This window comes from Brassica rapa, unplaced genomic scaffold (genome assembly GCF_000309985.2).
Source record: "Brassica rapa cultivar Chiifu-401-42 unplaced genomic scaffold, CAAS_Brap_v3.01 Scaffold0134, whole genome shotgun sequence".
Taxonomy (NCBI): domain Eukaryota; kingdom Viridiplantae; phylum Streptophyta; class Magnoliopsida; order Brassicales; family Brassicaceae; genus Brassica; species Brassica rapa.
In genome coordinates this window covers 37,501-45,000 of record NW_022610078.1, presented here as the reverse complement: position 1 = coordinate 45,000, position 7,500 = coordinate 37,501, and positions in this window count along the sequence as shown.

Sequence of the window (7,500 nt, the reverse complement as noted above, 5' to 3'; positions counted from 1 at the left end):
TTTCGAACAAACACCGTCTCCGGGTTGGCGAAAGCAGGCTGTTTAGTTGCATTTTCCTTGACACTTTTTGATATCCGGAAGCCATGTGTACGATCCAACCAAAACTGAAGTCTTGGGCATGGATGAACGCATAACCACGGAATCGGCAGGCACAGTAAGAAACCGGCCTATCAAGAGTGATGTTTCATCGTTCCCAGGTCGTTCTGTTTCCAGGGTACGACAATGATCCTTCCGCAGGTTCCCCTTCGGAAACCTTGTTACGACTTCTCCTTCCTCTAAATGATAAGTTTTAGTGGACTTCTCGCGACGTCGCAGACGGCAAACCACCCACATCACCGAAATCCGAACACTTTATCGGATCATTCAATTGGTAGGAGTGACGGGCGATGTGTACAAAGGGCAGGGACGTAGTCAACGCGATCTGATGACTCGCGCTTACTAGAAATTCCTCGTTGAAGACTAACAACTGCAATGATCTATCCCCATCATGATGAAATTTCAAAGATTACCCCGGCCTGTCGGCCAAGGTGTGAACTCGTTGAATACATCAGTGTAGCACGCGTGCGGTCCAGAACATCTAAGGGCATCACAGACATGTTATTGCCTCAAACTTCCTTGGCCTAAACGGCCATAGTCCCTCTATGAATCCGGCCGTGAAGGGATGCCCTCCACGTAGCTAGTTAGCAGGCTGAGGTCTCGTTCTTTAACAGAATTAGCCAGACAAATCGCTCCACCAACTAAGAATGGCCATGCACCACCACCCATAGAATCAAGAAAGAGATCTCAGTCTGTCAATCCTTACTATGTCTGGACCTGGTAAGTTTCCTTGTGTTGAGTCAAATTAAGCCGCACGTTCCACTCCTGGTGGTGCCCTTCCGTCAATTCCTTTAAGTTTCAGCCTTGCGACCATACTCCCCTGGAACCCAAAAACTTTGATTTCTCATAAGGTGCCAGCTGAGTCCTAAAAGCAACATCCGCTGATCCCTGGTCGGCATCGTTTATGGTTATATGATCGTCTTCGAGCCCCCAACTTTCGTTCTTGATTAATGAAAACATCCTTTGCAAATGCTTTCGCAGTTGTTCGTCTTTCATAAATCCAAGAATTTCACCTCTGACTATGAAATACGAATGCCCCCGACTGTAACACCCCCGAACCGTCCTAGGCATAGGTCGAGCCATCGGCCAACAATCAAACAAGAACATGACCGACGGACGACCCACACCAAGGGTTGGAGATGAAAGGCCAACCGGCCAGCCAACAATCAAACAAGAACATGACTGACCGTCGAACCCAACACCATGGTCCGGAAGCGCTACATGACGGGCTAGGGACAATCCAGTCAAAGTCACAGAACTTAATCCGCAACATCGACCAGTTCATCCACTAACACGTCCCGCTAAATCATGGCTTAAGGCTTTGCAACCCGTACTATGAGTTAACGGTTCCGTTAGATCGCGGCCTAAGGCTTTTCAACCCGTACTTAAACCTAACGTTGTGTTTAGACCGGACAAGTCTATTTATCAGAGAACCATTGTAACGAATATAAAACATCACTTTTATTAAATATAATAAAGATTCGTTACAAGTAAAATATTACAGATGGATCCAGGCCTAGTGCCAATATCGAGTCAAAGACTTTAACTAGTACCGTTTTACAAAAGGAAAGGCAAAAGTACTTCCGGTGCTCCTAACGTCCAGTTTCCATGCTACCCGGTCTCCCACTAAGGTTTCCTGCAACAATAGGTGAGTTTAATGAGTAACCTAATGTAACTCAGTGAGCCAGGGCCCCAACTAACAAATACAACCCCTCGCCATCCCAACCACAAACAATCTAAGACGAGGAGTTCACCTAACAATAACACAACAATAATAATCATCACTCGAGACTTCCCCCGTGAAAACCCGAGTGACTCAACAAGAACATAAATAAGATAAGAAGCAGAATATAATCCACCATTAGCATAATAATATAATATATGCTAAGACTCTCTACACCTTCACTACACATCCTCACTCGAGCTTTTTCATCATATACACAACCATGGAACACCTAACTCGCAGCCACAAAAGCACACGGGTTAGAACATCCAACATAACTGACATGTAACCCCGATAAGGTATCAAATGACAGAGCATGCTTTCTAGCAACCTCTCCGTACAGAGCATGCTTTATGCAACCTCTCTGCCCAGCCACGTAGGGACATACTCTAGCAACCTTCCTTGCCGCAAACTAACATGAAGCACCACCAAGGATACAACATGACGGAGCATGCTTTCTAGCAACCTTCCCGTACAGAGCATGCTTTATGCAACCTCTCTGCCAAGCCGCGTAGGGACATGCTTACGTAACCTTCCTTGCCGCGTAACATCCTAGCATTGCTGATCAGGCAAGCTATCGACAAAGCTCGATACTAAACATTAGTACTAGCAATCCGGCCTATATGGCCTAGGACGCTAAGTACAACACTAACTAGGAACTCAGCCTATATGGCCTAGATCCCGATCCTCTACTAACTCAACCATAATAATACATACTTGAAATTCGGTCTATATGACCTAAATTCCATAGTACTAACCAATAACATCATCACAATCCCTGCATGCAAACATACAATAACGCAATAGCAATAATCATCCAAGCATGCAATCAACCAAAGATAGATTCCAGAATACCTATCTAACCACAACCTAGCGATATTATCTAAGGGTTCGCATTCGCTAACTAACCAAGCAACCTAACCATTAGCATGCTACTACGATTCCCAAACAATAACTAAGCATGCTATCAACTCAATCAACCAAACCTCGACTATTAACTAATCAAACTGTTACTCAGTTAGACCCGGCCTCCTGCCATGATCCAACTTCCAAGTAACAGGAACCTGCATGAAAACAAGTCAGCAATCAATTTCCGTGACTCACAGTGTTTGGTTCGTTGTGGCTTTGACCCTTGCCCGAATCCTCGACCAAAACCCTTTCTTGAACACCTCAAGTGGCCTCCTATCGCAAATGACCTCAATAACGTGCCTAACCTTGAATGGCCTCCCTGGAACAACTCTCAACTCAAACAGAAACTTCTATAGGCGTCGATCCAAAACTTGTGTAGTAACTGATCCCGAAAACTCTTGAAAACTATCGAAACCTCTTGCTTTCTCTCTTTACTTTCTTTCACGTTTTTAAACTGATCTGAAGTTGTCTGGATGTGTTGAAATGTGAAGGTGGGCGTGCCTATTTATAGAATACAGCAGCCAATCAGATTCAGGTCGGTGGCAGCCCGTGTGTCGGCTCACATGGCTCAGGTTGCATGCGCGGCGGGACCTCGTGCTCCACATGTCTTTCAGCATGGCCAGGGCTCATGCAAAGTGACACCTCTTATCCTTCCTGGACGACTAGATGTTCATCAGCATGTCTGGATCACATGCACGGCAACACACGGTGCCCACATGTCGATCAGCATGCTGCGGTTGCAGATATGGCGACATCTCGTTCTTCTGTGTGTCAGTCCGTATGTGCTGCTTCCATGCGTGCCGACACCTCGTGCTTGTGTAGACAGACAGCTTATCATATGGTTGACACCACGTCCTGATGACATGCATTGAGACGCCTCCAGCTTCTCGGTCGATTTACGCGATCTTGACCCTTCCGGCATATTTTTGGCCCACGATTAATCCCAAATATTTTCCTGCTCCCGTTCTGACGTTCGGAATATTTTTAATAAACTCCAGACTCCATTATAACCTTGACGGTAATATTTCCCGAGCCTCCGGCTTCCTCGAAGAATTCCATAATACCAAAATTAGGGATTTTGGTAACTTCGGGTTTTTCCGTCTTGCTTCGTCCCCGTCGTGCTTGCTTCCTGTCATGCTTAATTTCTGTCCTGCTCCCAAATTATGATGTCTCTGAATTAATATTCCGCTAATATGAAGTTTTGCGGATTACTTCGTGGTTAAGAAACGTCGGGTTTCAAAAACGTCGAGCTTCTAAAACCATCGTCCTTGAAAAATGTGATGCTTCCAAAACCTCCGTCTGATCAATCTGAGACATCTTCTAACTATAGTCGAGGAACTTATTCGAGTCATAGTTAACTCACGATCAATTCTTTGACCACCTCGTTCTTCAAAATTTCCCGATCGATCTTTATCGCCCGCGATTCGACCACCAAGTTGGTGTTCGACCAATCTTCTGTCTCGACCATTCTTATCCCGAAGGGCGGGTTATCACATTCTCTCCCCCCCCCCTTAATAGAATTCGTCCTCGAATTCTTAGTTGCGCAATCGCTTATCGTTACGACATTCTCAACTCGTCTCCATATATCTTTACGCTGTCCACAACGGTTCCTTGAGTGTGTTCCTCAAGGTCTCCTCAATTGTCTTCATATCTCTTCACTGGAATGATCACCGAGTCGTCCTCTTGCCTCTACTCTGCTGGAACACTCATTCGGTATAATACTATCTTGTCCTCTCGATTGATACCATACTCGTACTTAGTCACTTCTTCAACTTGATTTCTTGTGATGATCAAGTCTTCCATATCTATCATGTCCTTTCGATAGATATCTCCACAGAACCAAACATGTACCCAACATAGCCACCAATCTTCAAGGGTTTGGTCTTTGGGGGTCATTACCTGCCACAACGTTCCTACACACAACAAGAACACAAACCACAAGCTCTCGTGCAAAAGCACAGAACGTCTATTAAAAAAACTAATCTTTTCCCAACACATCAGAACCAATCAGGCAAATAAACACTCAAACAAGGAAGTTAAAACCCCTACTTACCTTGTAGGCCTGAAGGTTAAGGTTTTTCTAAAGATCTAGATCCTATTTCTTCTCTTTCTCGGGGGTCTGTCTTCCAGTAGGGCAAGTGGGGAATGTTCTTCTGCTAATGCAACTTTCTCTGCCATGCAGTGTCGAGCAATGTGACCAACCTCTCCACAATAAAAACATCCTTGGTTTCCATCCCAAGATTTTAAGTCATGGCTTCTTTTCCTAGATAGGCCTTGCTGACTGGAATCCTTGAACTGAACTATATGTTTTCCCTTCTGGCCACTAACGCCTTTTCTTTTTGATTCATACTTGGCTTCTGCTGCTACCGCAACTTCCACATTTACGGCCCTCTCGACTAAGTCTGTGAGATTTCCATAGTTGCCTACCGCGACTCTGCTACCTAGTTCAGATCGCAATCCATACATGAAGTTTCAGATCATTGTTGCTTCGTTCTCTTGGCCGTTAAATACATAGCGACGAAGACTTGTGAATTCCGCTTTATATTCTCGTACTGTCCTATCCCCTTGGGTAAGATTGATGAACTGCCTCTCCAATCGATGTCTTGCCTCGGGTGGGAAGTACTTCCTTCTGAACTCCTTTTGAAATACATCCCAAGATGTAATATGATTTCCATGTTGACGTTCCACGCTTTCCCACCAGTTACGAGCATCTCCTTGTAGATAGTAAACCGCCACTCTCTTCTTGTATTTTTCTGGACAGATCATGGCTTCAAAGTTTATATCCATCATGTGCATCCACTCTTCTGCCTCAAACGTGTTGATTCCTCCTTTGAACTTATATGTTTCCAAACCCTTCATCGTCTTCAAGATCTTCAGATACTCCATGTTTAAGGATTCCTCAGGTTGTGCAATCCTTGAAACTTGGCGTAGCATTTGAGTAAACAAATCTACCAGAATTCCCAGTGGAATTTCAGCCTCTTGATTCCCTCTTCGTCTTGGTTGTTCATTTGAATATGAACTTGCTGGCAACGGTGATTGACTATGTCCCTGACTTCTTGAAAACTGATTTCCATAACGTTGACTCATATCTCGGTGATCCATTCTGCCCCTTGTAGAAAACCCTTGTTCTGAATCCCCAAATGCTCGACCATCTCTTGACGACCATCCCCACTGCCTACCTTGACTTGCACCCCGATTATTCATCTACAACCAACGAAAAGGTAAATCCTAAATTTCTTACCCAGAATGGCTGGACGTGACCGGAATACTCTAAATGCCTTTCAAATATTTTATGACTCGATAAAATATTTGAAAACCGATTAAAAACGCAGGTTCTGAAAGCATGGACGAAACCATGCTCTGATACCACCTCTGTAACACCCCCGAACCGTCCTAGGCATAGGTCGAGCCATCGGCCAACAATAAAATAAGAACATGACCGACGGACGACCCACACCAAGGGTTGGAGATGAAAGGCCAATCGGCCAGCCAACAATCAAACAAGAACATGACTGACCGTCCAACCCAACAGCATGGTCCGGAAGCGCTACATGACGGGCTAGGGACAATCCAGTCAAAGTCACAGAACTTAATCCGCAACATCGACCAGTTCATCCCCTAACACGTCCCGCTAAATCATGGCTTAAGGCTTTGCAACCCGTACTATGAGTTAACGGTTCCGTTAGATCGCGGCCTAAGGCTTTTCAACCCGTACCTAAACCTAACGTTGTGTTTAGACCAGACAAGTCTATTTATCAGAGAACCATTGTAACGAATATAAAACATCACTTTTATTAAATATAGTAAAGATTCGTTACAAGTAAAATATTACAGATGGATCCAGGCCTAGTGCCAATATCGATTCAAAGAATTTAAGTAGTACCGTTTTACAATAGGAAAGGCAAAAGTACTTCCGGTGCTCCTAACGTCCAGCTTCCATGCTACCCGGTCTCCCACTAAGGTTTCCTGCAACAATAGGTGAGTTTAATGAGTAACCTAATGTCACTCAGTGAGCCAGGACCCCAACTAACAAATACAACCCCTCGCCATCCCAACCCCAAACAATCTAAGACGAGGAGTTCACCTAACAATAACAACAATAATAATCATCACTCGAGAATTCCCCAGTGGAAACCCAAGTGACTCAACAAGAACATAAATAAGATAAGCAGCAGAATATAATCCACCATTAGCATAATAATATAATATATGCTAAGACTCTCTACACCTTCACTACACATCCTCACTCGAGCTTTTTAATCATATACACAACCATGGAACACTTAACTCGCAGCCACAAAGGCACACGGGTTAGAACATCCAACATAACTGACATGTATCCCCGATAAGGTATCACATGACGGAGCATGCTTTCTAGCAACCTCTCCGTACAGAGCATGCTTTATGCACCCTCTCTACCCAGCCGCGTAGGGACATACTCTAGCAACCTTCCTTGCCGCAAACTAACATGAAGCACGCACCAAGGATACAACATGACGGAGCATGCTTTCTAGCAACCTCCCCGTACAGAGCATGCTTTATGAAACCTCCCTGCCAAGCCGCGTAGGGACATGCTTACGTAACCTTCCTTGCCGCATAACATCCTAGCATTGCTGATCAGGCAAGCTATCGACAAAGCTCGATACTAAACATTAGTACTAGCAATCCGGCCTATATGGCCTAGGACGCTAAGTACAACACTAACTAGGAACTCAGCCTATATGGCCTAGATCCTGATCCTCTACTAACTCAACCATAATAATACATACTTG